This window comes from Puma concolor, chromosome B1 (assembly GCF_028749965.1).
Source record: "Puma concolor isolate L17-30 chromosome B1, mPumCon1.1.hap2, whole genome shotgun sequence".
Lineage (NCBI taxonomy): Eukaryota > Metazoa > Chordata > Mammalia > Carnivora > Felidae > Puma > Puma concolor.
In genome coordinates, this window is record NC_141670.1 from 7,465,967 (window position 1) to 7,482,029 (window position 16,063).

General features: G+C 40.4%; 1 protein-coding gene and 1 long non-coding RNA gene across 2 annotated transcripts in view; both read right to left on the reverse strand.

Annotated features, from left to right (window-relative positions):
* Positions 1-16,063, reverse strand: part of GPM6A (glycoprotein M6A) — a 355,480-nt gene that overhangs the window by 180,454 nt on the left and 158,963 nt on the right. The gene's annotated exons all lie outside the window — the stretch shown is intronic.
* Positions 862-12,941, reverse strand: LOC147581451 (uncharacterized). The gene is made up of 2 exons (XR_015249912.1): positions 3,057-12,941; positions 862-1,649 (listed from the first exon to the last, which is right to left on the reverse strand). It is a non-coding gene; the product is annotated as an uncharacterized LOC147581451 (long non-coding RNA).

A 16,063-nucleotide genomic window follows, 5' to 3' on the forward strand; every position in this document is an offset into this window, starting at 1 on the left:
GGTCATGGGATCGAGCCCTGCGCTTAAGATTCTCTCTCTTTCCCTCTGCCCCTTTCTCCTACTTGTGCTCTCTCTTAAAAAAAAAAATCTTAAAAATTGTGAAGAATGTTAAACTTTTTTATACATCCCAAATAAGTTGAAAATGGGTTTGATATTTATCAGTGGCAAAGCATAACCATATTGCAAAGGAGAAAAGCTTCGAATTGAAAGATTATTTAATAATGCCCCTTTAGACCAGAATACAGGGTGGGAAATGTAACTCTCTTCTAGTACAAACAATAATTTGTTAAAGCAGCTGTGTTGGGGAAATTGTAACAGACAATGTGTTTTTTTAATTTTTTAAAATGTTTTTATTTATTTTTGAGACAGAGAGAGACAGAGCATGAGCACGGAAGGGGCAGAGAGAGAGGGAGACACAGAATCCGAAACAGGCTCCAGGCTCCAAGCTGTCAGCACAGAGCCTGACGCGGGGCTCGAACTCATGGACTGTGAGATCACGACCCGAGCTGAAGTCGGATGCTTAGCCGACTGAGCCACCCAGGTGCTCCGTGTAACAGATAATGTTAAAGCAAATTAATGAAGCAACAATATCCATGGTATAGTTGGATATGCCAAGTGAAAACGTGTTTCAGATTAATGTTTCTCCTGGAGTGCTACTCACTGAGGGGTTTTAGCAGGTTTCAGTTTTTGCATGTAGAAACTTCCACAGCCTTCTTTCAGAAAAATTACCAAGATGGGCCCTTTATGATAAATATAAAATAAGAATATAGCCATTATTCTTGAAGGATATGAGAAGCTATTCTAAAATTGGATGTAGATGCCATGAACAAGGTAAATTTAGATTGGACCGGACTGAGACGGTCCCTTAAATCGTTTTATTTAAAACAGATTAATTTAAACACTGAGTACCAAATGATCAGCTTCTTGTCATTGCCATGAACTCAACAGTGGTGGTCAGACCAAGCCCAGTGTCTGGTCATGACAGCTGGTCCCACAGGAAGTGGATGTCTATTCTCTGGAGGCAAACAGTTAGACTGTCTTTGGTTCGAGGAACAGAGAGGAAGACGAGACAGAGGAGAGGGAGAGGAGGCACAGTTATTACATCACATTTGTTACAGATGTATAAATAACACAGATGCTACTTGTGACATTCCTTCATTGACACATTATAGCTGAGTAGCTCTTAGTATATAGAATCCTGGTGACAGTAATAACAACTATAATGGTAGCTAATGCTCACATATGTCCTTTTGATTTGCCAAGTGCTGTTCTAAGAACATTATGTAGATTGTTTCATTGACTCTTCATAACTCTGGAAGGTAGGTGCTACTATTATTCCCATTTAGTAGACGTTGAACCGGAGGCACAGATTTTACCAGGATCACACAACGAATGACTGGCAGATGTGACATGCAAGCAGGCGGCCTGCCTGCAGAATCCACACCCTTCATTCACTTTTAAGAAGTAGGGTATAGACGAAAAAGAGGGCTCTTACTATGTTTCAAATCCATGCCGTGCTTATTTTTTTCTTCATTGTATTTGTTCAGCTTTATAGGACGTTTCCATTATTTCTGATTTATTTCTCCATGGATTCCATTGACTTATATTTGCTGACTTATTTTGGTCCATAGCTCCGTGTACGTCCCAGGCTAACCGGGACAAGAGAAAAAGTGGGCTGAATAACTTTATATTTAGTCTGCCAATTTTTACTCCTCCCCTGAGCCCATTTGATTCACTTCTCTCATTTATCTATTTTTTTAAAAACTTACGCAAGAATTCTTTATTGAAAATAATATAGAATCTATTTCCACTTGCCCTTTTATTGTAAGCTAATAATTAAAGCTGGAGTTTTTATCAAAACACACTGAGTGGTTGGGAGAAATGCCCTTTATTTAATTACTGTGAATCCCTGTAGAGCTACATTCTGGATAAATTAAACTCACTGGATAGAAACAAAATGATATTTGAATCTAATAGATTACAGAGTTAAGACTGAAGACACTAAAAAAGAACAAGAAAAAAATTATGAGTCCAAAGTGGAGGTGCTTTTGAATGGCTGCTGTGTTTATTGTAACATTACCTCTGTTGACACTTTTTTTTTTTTTTTTTAAACAAAAGCTCAAAGCACTAGGCTTACATTCCCAGGGTCTAAATTACTTTATGACTGACTGTTCAGAGTAATTTATTTTGAACAGACCAATGCCCCAGTGAATCAAATACAAATTCCTCAACACGCAATTGAAAATATTCCGTTGATAGGCTCTATGTCAGTAACATAACAACCTTTCTCTTTGTTTTGCAAAGCAAATCCATGCCCTAATGAGATTAATTGACAGGCTTCCCACACTCCTCTCCACCCCTTAGAAGGTCCCCCTGAAACCTGATTTCCATTCACTTCATGCCCCTAACACCGCTCTCAAAAGCCATAATGCAACTTCTGATTTCCGTATTTAAGGGCCACTCTACAATCTCAATTCTAGATGGCTCTCAACACTGAAATACTTGACTGATACTAGACAGAGACTCGCCTAGATCAGCACCCCCTGATCTTCCCTATTATTGCCAATTCCCTGTCTTTTTGTTTTTGTTTATTTCTTAAAATTCTGGCTCTCATCTTTTTTTTTTTTTTCAAGGAACGCAACAACTTACTCCTTAACAAGCAAAACACAAATGAGAAGCTATTATTCTTCAGCTGACTCTAAAAATATTTTTTAATCTTGACTTCCCCAAACTATTTGAGATTTAAAACTTAATCCCAACTAAGAAGACCGTAATTTCCCCCTCTTAAATAAATTATGTGTCTGTAAAAGGGAAAGCTTAATATTATTTTTTTCTTTACAAATACAGGGAGTATAAAACAAAATAGTGTATTATACCATGTAATGGACTTCTAAAAAAATACCCTGGTTATCCAGGGATTTAGTATCAGGACAATTATCATTATAATCAATAATATTCATATATTACTTCAATTGAAAATCACTGGCATAGTTCTTATTATGTGTCAGAAATTGTGTTATGTACTAACAACAAAGAAATTCATAAGGTATATCTACCTTCCAAGAACCTGAGGTCTTTTAGAATCTGGCAGAAGGAAACAATGACATCTGTAAAAAGGAACTTTAACTTGGGTATTATTCTATTCTTCTACAAAATTCTCCCATATGTAACAGAAACCAGACGATTTTAGATCTTGATGTCTATTTTTCAATCTCCAAAAACCATACAACTTTTTTCTATTTATTAAAGTAGAAATATTATATTCATCTGGTAGGTTACTCAAGGCTCTTTTAATCTTTACTTATTTTTGAGAGAGAGACAGGGTGTGAGCAGGGGAGGAGCAGAGAGAGAGAGAGAGAGACACAGAATCTGAAGCAGGCTCCAGGCCCTGAGCTGTCAGCACAGAGCCGACACAGGGCTCAAACTCACGAACCATGAGATCGTGACCTGAGCCGAAGTCAGACGCTCAACCGACTGAGCTACCCAAGCGCCCCGCAAGGCTCTTTTAGTGCAAGAGACAGAAACCCAACTCTAACAAGCTTAAACCAAAGAGAAGTTTTAGAGGCACCTGGGTGACTCAGTGGGTTAAGCATCTGACTTTTGATTTCAGTCCAGGTCATGATCTCAGGGTCATGAGACCGAGCCCTGTGTGAGGCTCTGCGCTGGGTATGGAGCCCACTTAAGATCTCTCTCCCTCTCCCCCTCCCGCTCACTCACACTCTCTCTATCTCTCCCTCTCAAAAAAGCAAAACAAAACAAAGGGAAGTTTCATGCATCCACCTGCAAAGTGGACAGGTCATGACAAGGGAGCGTGTGGGGCACAAAACGCCTGTGTGCACCCAAAAGTATGAGAAGAAGGAGGTAGAGCCTCTACTCTTTCTGCCACGTGACACCTTTGTCTCTATCACAGACTCCCTCCACCCCCAGCAGGGTATAGGGTTCACAACAATGCCTAGCCTCAATGTTCATGTCTCAAAGCAATACCAGAATGAAGGGTAATTCCAACTGGTGGGAGAATTTATTGGTAGAACCATTCGCCCCTCCCCCAAAGATGAAAAGGTTCTGTTTCCAGAAGATAGGAAGAGCTGGGTGTGCAATGGAAAAATGTCTTCGCAGCACAGGCTCTTAACAAAAAAGCACAAATACCATCAATGAGAAATTCTAGTTAAAATCGTTAGAATGGATAAATATTCCTAGGGAGGAAATTAAAGAAAGAAGGCAAAATGAGTAAGAATATGAGCCAGCGAAAAAGACAGGGAATCAGGAGCAAAAATTATACCAGGTGAAACCAGACAGGGCGTTAAGCGAGTCTAGGGAAGATCGTTCCTGCTAGCCCCTCCCCCAGGGACCCAAGAACTCTGTGTAAGCACAGGAATACTCATAGACCATTGGAGAATTTCATTCAAATTTATCAATGGGATCAATTTAATCAACATTAAATTCTTTCAATCGGTATTAATAAAATACCTAGTTCAAGGCACTCTACTATGGGCTGCAAAGAATAGTTTTTTTTTTTTAAGTTGCTAAGAAACCTTTCTTACCTCAAAACCCTATTTTGTTGGGATATGCAACATCCACGGTGCATTTCCTCATATCGTCATTAGGCACCACTAGACTGGTATGAAGAAACCTCAGAGGCAGAAGAGAGGTCAGTTCGTTTACGGTAAGATTAAGGAAGGGGCAACACTGGCAGTGGACTTGGACGCACGAAGTTACATGTTCTCAGCATCACACAAAAAAACTAAGTAGTAAATCTAGGATGAGAGTAGACATGGCCAGAGTGGGCACGAGCCTAATGTAATGGACGTCATGGACGTCAAGACCAAAATCAGACACACAATGGCTTATCTTTTATACCCTGGTGTTTTGGCACCATCCTGCTTTCTGAAAATGTGCTGTGTGCAAGAGAAACGTGGAGACTCCAGATAATGCTGGTTGGCTAGTTTTATCTGCAAAGGTCTTTACCACATCCTCAACCTAGCTCACAAAGCAATCTTCAGGCCTTCACGCTTGTATCTTCTTAGCCAACAGAGACCTCTTTTGGAATACGGCAAGGTATGAACACGCAAACAAATAAATACTTGCAGCCAAGTCTAATTGTTCCTAATAGAGAAATTAAGATGTATTATTTTCCCATTTAACAAATAAGGAAATTAAGGGACAGAGAATTTAAGCGGTATGCCCCGAGAGTAGGATGAGTCACAGCAGAAACTGTGATTCATCGCGACCATCCAAACTCTTGCCTTGAACCGCCAGCCTGAAATTTTTCTGGTCCCTAGTGGTCACCTCAAATCAGCCATAACCATACATAAAAACAACAAACAGTCTCCAGGTCTGAGCAAGCAGAGAACCATCCTTCCTAACCCCCTACTTGGGCCAGTGATATTTAGGCCACCATTTCTTGAATTATACGTGAAGAAAATGGGGCAGGAGTTTCCCAGGTCCTTTGCAAATATGCTGCAGTCTCAAGTCAATTCTACAGGGCTCTGTGTGGCCCCTGTGCCCTGTGTGGCCGCTGTGACAGGTGTATGAGACACAGACACCACAGCATCTTCACAGGGAAGAGTATACTTCATGCTGCCCAACTGGTTGTTGGCTACCCGGCCAAGAGACGTGTTGAGATTTACTCCGGTAGTTATTTGTCAGGCCTTTAATCTGACAATGATGGCCTCGCTTTCACAAAGCAAAGCGAAATCCACTACAGAATGTCCCCACGCCTCAGCTGTGGTTTCCAGCCCGGCATGGGGGAGGGGAAGGAGGACACTTCAGCAACACGACAAAAGATCCCACCCTCCCTTATCATTGTTCAGTCATTTTCAGTTTGTTTTATACTTGGCGTGTGTGTTTGCTCAGGTGGCTACAAAATGCTAAAAAAGTGAGAAATGGTGCAGAATTCTCAGCCCTCTTATCCAGGATGCAGTCGGCTAGCATATTCCCAGTGGAGGTCTCCCTCTCTGACCTTCGCAGGCTGTTCTCCCTTCTCGACTCCCTGAGTACTGAATGTGGACTGTCAGCTCACATTGCTGCTGTATGGACACACGTCTCCATTATGTTTGTAACCCACAACGGATGGATTAAACTATCAACATTCTCTCATCTGTGTGCTTCTTTCCCTTAACAAGAATTTTTTTAAAAAGCAGGGTGGGTGTGGAGTTTGGTGAGTTCTTTATAGATCTGGATACTAGTAGCCCTTTGTCTGATATGTCATTTGCAAATATCTTTTCCCATTCTGTTGGTTGCCTTTTAGTTTTGTTGATTGTTTCCTTTGCAGTAGAGAAGCTTTTTATCTTCATGAGGTCCCAAAAGTTCATTTTTGCTTTTAATTCCCTTGCCTTTGGGGATGTGTCAAACAAGAAATTGCTACGGCTGAGGTCAGAGAGGTCTTTTCCTGCTTTCTCCTCTAGCGTTTTGATGGTTTCCTGTCTCACATTCAGGTCCTTTATCCATTTTGAGTTTATTTTTGTGAATGGTGTGAGAAAGTGGTCTAGTTTCAACCTTCTGCATGTTGCTGTGCAGTTCTCCCAGCACCATTTGTTAAAGAGACTGTCTTTTTTCCATTGGATATTCTTTCCTGCTTTGTCAAAGATTAGTTGGCCATACTTTTGTGGGTCCAATTCTGGAGTCTCTATTCTATTCCATTGGTCTACGTATCTGTTTTTGTGCCAATACCATGCTGTCTTGATGATTACAGCTTTGTAGTGGAGGCTAAAGTCTGGGATTGTGATGCCTCCCACTTTGGTCTTCTTCTTCAATATTACTTTGGCTATTCGGGGTCTTTTGTGGTTCCATACAAATTTTAGGATTGCTTGTTCTAGCTTCGAGAAGAATGCTGGTGCAATTTTGATTGGGATTGCATTGAATGTGTAGATTTCTTTGGAATCCAGTGAAGAAATGGGCAGAAAACATGAATAGACACTTCTCTAAAGAAGACATCCAGATGGCCAACAGGCACATGAAAAGATGCTCAACATCACTCCTCATCAGGGAAATACAAATCAAAACCACACTCAGATATCACCTCATGCCAGTCAGAGTGGCTAAAATGAACAAATCAGGAGACTACAGATGCTGGAGAGGATGTGGAGAAACGGGAACCCTCTTGCACTCTTGGTGGGAATGCAAACTGGTGCAGCCACTCTGGAAAACAGTGTGGAGGTACCTCAAAAAATTAAAAGTAGATCTACCCTATGACCCAGCAATAGCACTGCTAGGATTTTACCCAAGGGATACAGGAGTACTGATGCATAGGGGCACTTGTACCCCAATGCTTATAGCAGCACTCTCAACAATAGCCAAATTATGGAAAGAGCCTAAATGTCCATCAATTGATGAATGGATAAAGAAATTCTTATTTATTCACACAATGGGATACTACGTGGCAATAAGAAAGAATGAAATATGGCCCTTTGCAGCAACGTGGATGGAACTGGAGGCTGTTATGCTAAGTGAAATAAGTCATACAGAGAAAGACACATACCCTATGTTTTCACTCTTATGTGGATCCTGAGAAAGTTAACAGAAGACCATGGGGGAGGGGAAGGAAAAAAAAGTTAGAGAGAGAGACAGCCAAACCATAAGAGACTCTTAAAAACTGAGAACAACCCGAGGGTTGATGGGGGGTGGGAGGGAGGGGAAAGTGGGTGATGGGCAGTGAGGAGGGCACCTGTTGGGATGAGCACTGGGTGTTGTACGGGAACCAATTTGACAATAAATTTCATATTAAAAAAATAATAAATAACATAACATAACATAACATAACATAACATAACATAACAACATAACATAACATAACATAAAAAGCGGGGTGGGAGGTGCCTAGGTGGCTCAGTTGGTTAAGCGTCCTACTCTTGATTTAGATAGACTCAGGTCATTAGGTCAGGGTTTGTGAGTTTGAGCCCTGCATCGGGCTCTGTGTTGACAGACTGGAGCCCGCTTGGGGAATCTCTCTCTCTCCCTCTCTCTGTGTCCTTCCCCCCTCTCACTGTCTCTCTCTCAAAAGAAATAAACATTAAAAAAACACTATTTCTAAGTTTATACTGACAAAGGCTAAGAGAGCATAAATAATGATTATGTAAATATTAGAATTACTACCCCACTATTATTAGAAAGCAAAAATATATCCCTTCTTCATCTTATTGAAGCCCTTGTGAATGTTTGGCAGCATAGATTGCCCTCAAAGAGAGAGAAGCATAAAAATTTGGTTGATTACTTGTCATGTTAATTCTTTGCATCCCTGAATATGCAAACTGGGTCAGGAGCCCCATGACTGGGCTGCATGGCACCTGCCATGTCTTTCCTTTTAGCATTTACTAAACTGATCCATTCTGCCCTTCCCTCATCCATCTCTCTGGGTGTGCCTGTCCTCACTACAGGATCCCATCATGTGCTCATGTGCTGACCCTGAGAAGACGCTGCTGTAGAACTATATCTTATCATCTTAGGTGCTTGTCACAAATTGCCAATTCCTGGGAAGTCAGGAATGCCCACATGATTACATCTCCCAGGCCCCTTTCTCCTGGAAAGCCAATGCTATTGTGTTTCTCCTTAGGAATATATGAATGCATAAATAGCACAGGAAAATATCACTGATACGAGCCCATTTAAACGTGATTAGAAAACAAATTTTATCAGTGATGGAAATTTAAGTACTTTTGTTTACTTCAGTATAACCTTCACGGACAGAGCTTATTTCCTGCAAGAATATGTATCTCGGGGAATCAAAGATCATCTTCTAAATGCGGATTTATATCTGACTCACCTAAGAAGCCTTTAAGAAAATATATATCCCAGAACTCACTCTATACCTACTGAATCAGAAAATTTGGGCATGAATCTCAGTATTGCTTCTGAAAGTAATACAATATACAAAAATATATGTAAAAATAATTCTTCAATGTCTTTCTCCATTACCAATCTCCACCACGCTTCCAGGAGGACTGACGTTAACTTCTACTGTGTGTACTTCAGCTCCTCTTTAACAGGCCAATACAAACACATACACACATCTACGAGTATAAATAAGTTAGATTTGGGTGTGTTTAAAAAATAGGGGCTGCAGAACATTTACCAAGTGGAAAAGGGTTGACTTAGAAAAATTTTATGAATTACAGTGGCTGTTGAAGCCCATTCTCATAACAAAGAGAGAAAGATACACAGATATGCAAGGTATTAATAGAAACCATGTGTGTACGGTAGGATTACGAATTTATTTCTCTTCCTTCTGATTATCCGTATTTTCTCATTTTCCTACAATTACTGGTTTTTCTATAAGAAATTATTTTCATTTTCCTAACCTTCCACAATTATTTGGTTACAACTAACTTTCCAAACGTATGTACCACTAGAATACTATTCCATTTGTACATAATACGGTATTCTATGATGTAGGGTAAGCTCCTTGGTGTGACAAAAAGATCCCTGAATGTAAAAGTACAGATGAGTCAAACACAGCCGAAGCTCACGTCTTGCTTGCGTTACACAACCAGAGAGGTGAAACACTGGGCTGAACCCTCCTCCCACGAGCGGCCATTCAGAGATTCAGGCTGACCTAAGCTCTGCCACTTTGCGTGGGGCTTCTACTGTTCCCCAGGGAGCTGGCTCCTATCCAAAAAGCCAACAAGGGGAAAGAGCAGAAAGGTGCCACACGTGCGAAACTTTTGTGGGTCTGGCTTGGAAGGCGTGCCCCTGATTCCGGTGACACCCCAATGGCTAGGACTCTTGTCGCATGCTGTACCTGCCCGTAAGGTGGCTGGGAAGTGTGGTCCTTAGCTGGGAGGCCACTTGCCAGTGGCTGGTCGGAGGTTCAAAGCAGGAGCATGAATCTGGTGAGTAGGTGGGTTTTCTCCGCCACATTATGGCCCCATCTCACCAGCTTTGTTGGTGTTCCCTGAGCTCTCTTCGCAGCCCTCTCTCAACCTCATGTCTCCACGGAAAACAAGCCCACTTCTTCCAGCTCAGCTCCATTTTCTTCAGCTCCCCCCACCCGTCCCTTCACACTGTTCTTTCATTCAACTCGTACCTTTTTTTTTGTTTTTAAGTTTATTGACTTATTTTGAGAGGAGGGAGGAGCAGAGAAAGAGGAAGAGAGAGAATCCCAAGCAGGCTCCACACAGCTGGTACAGAGTCCGATGCGGGGCTTGAACTCACGAACCCTATCATCATGACCTGAGCCAAAATCAAGACACACTTAACTGACTAAGCCACCCAGGTGCCCCTCATTCAACTGATACCTTTTGAGCCCTACCACAGGGCAGGAATTCTTTTAGGCAATGCGGACTGAGGAGTAAGCAAAGAAAGACAAAACCTCTATCCTCTTTGGTACAGAGGTCAAGAGACAAACAAAAAATTAGATAGGTTGTAGTAACGTCAAAGGAGAAGAATAGTATGACGTTCCTAGAGAAGCGTGTTGAATCTTTAGCGAGGCTGGCCAGGGAATGGAGTATTGAGAACATGAGTTTAAATGAAGACTTGGAAGACGTGCAAAGATACTGATGTTGATATATGGAAGGATTTTAGGCAAAGAAAAAGCAGAACAAAGGTCTTAAGGCAAGAATGTACTGGAACATGCCCCAAACAGCAGCATGGAAGACGGCAGAGCTCAAGCATAGGGATTAAAGAGAGTACAGGCTATGACATCAGAAAAACAACAGTGGCTTTGAGGGCCACTTATGAATTTTGACTTTTATTAAGAAGGAGCTGGGGCACCTGGGTGGCTCAGTCGGTTAAGCGTCTGACTTTGGCTCAGGTCATGATCTCACGGTTTGTGGGTTCCAGCCATGTGTCGGGCTCTGTGCTGACAGCTCAGAGGCTGGAGCCTGCTTCAGATTCTGTGTCTTCCTCTCTCTCTCTCTCTGCTCCTCCCTTGCTTGCATTCTATCTCTCTCTCTAAGATAAATAAAAACTAAAAAATTAAAAAAAAAAAAGGAGTTTAATACTATTGGAGCATTTTAAATGGAGGAGTGATATGATCTTATTTACTTTATACAGGATCACCAGATGTGGCAAGAAGAATACAGGGTATGTGACTTCATGAAACAAAAAGGGATTTTGCAGATGCAATTAAGTTAAGGATCTCGTGGTGGAGAGATAATTCTGGAATATCTGGGTGAGTCCAGTGTAAATGCAAAGGGTCTTCCTTCCTATAAGAGGAAGGTGGGGAAGGTCAGTGTCCAAGAAGGTGTGACAACAGAAGCAGAGGTAAGAGGGAGAAAGGCAGAATGAGACTGAGGGAGAAGGAGAGAGAGAAACAGAGACCAAGAGACAGAATGTTATACTTCTGGCTTTGAAAATGAAAAGGGCTATGAAGCCAAGGGAGACCGGTAACCTCTAGAAACTGGAAAATGCAAAGGACTGGCTTCTCTCCTAAAGTCTCCAGAAGGGACCACCCCACTGACATGCTGCTTTTAGCCTGGTGAAACCCATTTCAGACTTCTGACCACCAGTAGTGTGTGATAGAGAAATTCTGCTGTTTTAAACCACCAGCGTGCGGTCACTTGTTAGAGTGGCCTTAGGAAATAAATACACCAGGCTGCCATGTTGCCATGTTGTTGAGAAGAGACTAAGGGAGCAAGAGCAGGGCATGGAGACCTCCTCAGGACAACTGAGTAACCCAGGAGAGAGAGGGGCATGGGCAGAGCCAGTGGAGTCCCTGAGGGGGCAGTGAGAAGTAATCATTTTCTTCAGCATTTATTATAGAGTCCTTTACGTCCATGTCTGTCTTGGTGGTCAGAAGATAAACACTGAAATCTCTACTCTGCACTTTCAACCTGAGTACTTGGCTAGATATAAAATTACATAAGAGTAAAAGGGTGGCTATTGAATCTTTGACCAACACACGGGGATAGGCCAAGTTTTTGGAAATGAAACCCTCAAATAGAGGGTCACCCGTGCTCTGGGCCAAGAGCCAGATTCTTGTGCTCTTGGATTATTCCACAAAGCACCTGCACACACCCTGCAAAGGACAGCCACTGAATTGGTGTTGGATAAACCACAAACGTACTCTTCTGATAATGACCGATCATGATTAAGTCATCAGTTCTGCTTGTGTTTTCCAAGAAAAGGGGCTAAGAAAAAGAATGGAAAGCAATTCTTAATTCATTTATGAGAAGACACCATTCATTTTGAAATTACTGAGTCATTTCTCCCACAGAAAAACAGAAATGAGGATCATAATATCATCCAAGCTTCACACAACATAGTTGTTTGGACTTGAAACGTACCATGACTGGTAGGTAAACATTAATTTGTAACCTAGCCCCCAAACCACCATGATCTGTGAAATGTGTCCACCTGAGCACTTGAGGGGAAAACAAAACCAAAAACCTGAAGTTGGCTCATGAATCCAGCTGTCTTGGTAGACAGAGAGACCCACTTAGAATTCTTTAGACACCTCGGACTCAACCTTTCTGGAAACAGAATGGTTTCTGCTCCCCCTTTACCTAAAGCGCCCCAGAAGAAATCTGGCCCTCTTTATCTCTAGAAGTGAAAATTCATATTTCCATTTGCTCAGGAAAAATAAAAATAGGAAAAAAGTCACACTTGCTCACACGTAATGCTACTGTCCTAAATGAGGAAGTCACAGTGGTTTTTTTTTCTGTCTGCTGCAACTCAATGCTCGTTCCCTGAGACAAAAGCAGGATCTCAAGGAAGCAGCACTGATTGTAAACAGATATAATTACACTTTGTTAGTACATCCCCACTCCCGTTTACTCTATGACTCCCTCCTGGCCATGAAAAAAACTTCATGTGAGTAAAGGAGACAGTGTTTCTATTAAGAGGAAGCTGTGAATCCACATAAGACACTAGGAATCTTTAGGAATAAATCAGAATTTGCTATTTGAGGTGCCATTTTCCACTGGTCTATTATCTTAATATTGCCAGTATATTTCACTGAGAGCTATTCAAGCTATGGTAAAAGTTGGCAGACTCCTTAAAAAGCTGGACTTTTAAATAGATGGTATTGGCACAAGATAGGCATTTTGGAAAAGAAGTCCAACCCACAGCTCACATCGCATACTAGAATAAACTCCAAATGAATCAGAAGACAAATAAATAAAATCCAACAAGTGCTAGGAGAAAACGCAGATGAATCCCCTTTGTAGGTTTGGAAAGGGACACCACACTCCTAACTACAACTGACATTCTAGATCCAATCAAAAAGAAAAGAATATTCTACTACATTAAAATAATCATCATCATCATCATCAACAACAACAACAACAAAACTTTGCATGAAAAATAAGGAAAGAAAATACTGATGACAAACTGGAAGAAAAGAGTTTTCACTTCAAAAGAAGAAAACACTTCTTTTTGAAAGACACGGTTATAAAAAAAAGTATGCATCAACTATACTCAATAGAAACAATTTAAGTTTAATAAAATCTGCCAAAAATAAATAAGTAAAACACCATCAGTTAAAAAATAAATAAATAAACGTGAGTCACAGACTGAGAGCAATGCTTGCATTATTTGATTATGAACCTGTATCCAGAATATCAAGGGACTCTTTGAACTCAAAATCAGAAAAACAAACATGATAATCAAAAAATTAAAAAATGGGCAAAAGATTTGAAACAGACACTTCACCCAAATAGTAGGCACCATCTAAATATCTTCAACATAGGAGCAGACCAAGTTTCAACACCAGTTTTCTAGTGAAACACTTAATCGTTGGAAGCTATTCATCGCTGTCCATTCCCAACCCCAAAGAGTTTCTTCATGTGTCTCTGGCCACCCAAGCACACACACCTTCATTTGAAGAAGTCAGAGAAGGCCCTAACAAACAGTATTCTACCATGACATCTTTTAAGCATGTCACTTAATATTGTACTTCCTAAAAAGAGAAGGCAATGTAAATGACATGTAAATTACAGCCATCGCAATGAAACTTCTTACACGTGTTAACTAATCATAAAGAAGAAATCAACAATCATCTCTAGTACAACAGGGTGAAACCTTTGTCACCACTCACTCTGGCATACGAAAGAGATTTTCTCTTAATAAATCTAACCCATGCTAGATTCTCCAGAACATAGGAAAATGCCTCATTTGGAAATTCAGGAATCATTTCTACTTTGAAAATATCTACTTAGTGATTTAGGAAATGGCAAAACATTCAGCCAGTTTAAATGAGTTTTCTCCATTACTTATTAGTTCAATAAATATGTATTAAATCCCCTTACACGTGGAAGAATGGACAGTAAACTAGTAATGAAATAAATGTATAACTTCCAAGTTTTGTAAGTGGCAAGGAAGCAGAGTATCGGGTAATGTGGGAGGGAAAGCAGGCATCTGTCATTACTAATTGATAAATCCCATCAGAAGACAGCAAAAGGGTTGATGTATTTGAAGAGGGAACAAAAAGGTGGCAGAGAACTATCAAAGATAATACCAGGGGAAACAATGTTAACTGAGCACTATTTTGGAGCTCAAATTACTGTTCTAAGTACTCTATGTATACTAAAAAATTTTGTTTTGTAACAATAACCCTGTTACTATTCTCATTTTACAGGTGAGGAAACTGAGAAAGGGATAATTCAACAAATTTGCCAAGGTCACACAGCTTGTCAGGAGCAGAACCAACACCCCAACCCAGCATCTATCTCTGTAGGAATGAATTCTGGAGGGAAAAGGGTGCTAAATCATCAAGGAACACGTAAGGCCAAGGGTAGGAATTTGGATAAACAACATAAGGGCAGGTACATGATTATGTTCATGTTTCAAGTTTTTCTCATGTATATTGGGGCACCTGGGTGGCTCAGTCAATTAAGTATCCGACTTCAGCTCAGGTCATGATCTCACACTCCATGAGTTTGAGTCCTGTGTTGGGCCCTGCGCTGACAGCTCACAGTCTGGAGCCTGCTTCGGATTCTGTATCTCCCTCTCTCTCTGCCCCTCCCCCACTAATGCTGTCTTTCTCTCTCATCAATAAGTAAACTTAAAAAAAATTAAAAAATGTTTTCTCCTGTATAAGTTATACCTGTACAACTAATAATGTGAGAGTAAAATACATGTTAAAAGCTTGACATTGGATCCTGCATTTTTGTTCTCCATTATAATTCTTTAAAAAAAAAATCCTAGTTTTTAGAGCCAGGAGCTAAGCATCTATATATAATGCCTACTCCTGGAAAATCTAACACACCCCCACTCCTGGGTTTTTAAGGAACCCTATGGGGAAATACACTGAAAGATGGTAAGGTAAAGATTGGTATTTTTATTTAAAGGATAAGAATTCTCATCCAAAACCAACTTACAATGATAGGGAATCTATAAAAAGCAAAGCACAGCAGATAAACCCACTTGAAAATCTTATTTCCATGACAACAGAAACAGAGCGTTAAAGGGCCAGCACACCTCTGCAGTGTGTCCTTGCCGATAAATTCAATCATCTATTTCCAAGGAAAGGAATAATCTTTCACATACATCCTAAATTATAACTTCGTATGGACACATGAAAACATCCTAGCCCTTCTGAAACACAGAGAGGGTAAGGAGCTGATGTTTTGATAGTCACATACAGATGAGCAGGTTTTCAAATGACTCTGAAAAATGTAGAAGTAAAATGCACGATATGAACTTGCATTGCATAAAAAACATTAGTGTTGTCGTTTCCATATTTGTCATTCAATTTACCACTTTCAAAAACACCCAGTTAATCTGTATTGCTCTAATATAACATGGAAAGGACTTACTCATGAATATACATGTAGCCAAAATAATTTTTTAAATATTTACAATATGAGACATACGTAGTCATTCATACTCGGTTCTTCTAAAAATTAGACTTTGGTTCTTTTTGGTTCTGTGTATATAAAACATTTGAGAAAATTATGGAAAAATATCTTGGTTTTTCTAAGAAGCAATATTTTGCAGAGAATGCCTTTTTGGGATAATGTTTCCAAGGTTTCTTAAATTCTAAAGATTCTCCAAAGGCAAATTTAACATTAAATTGTGTAAGATGATTTAAGTTTTTTTAAATGTTTATCTATTTTTGAGAAACAGAGAGAGAGAGAGAGAGAGAGCCCAAGAACAGAAGGGGTAGAAGAGAGGGAGACAGAATCCGAAG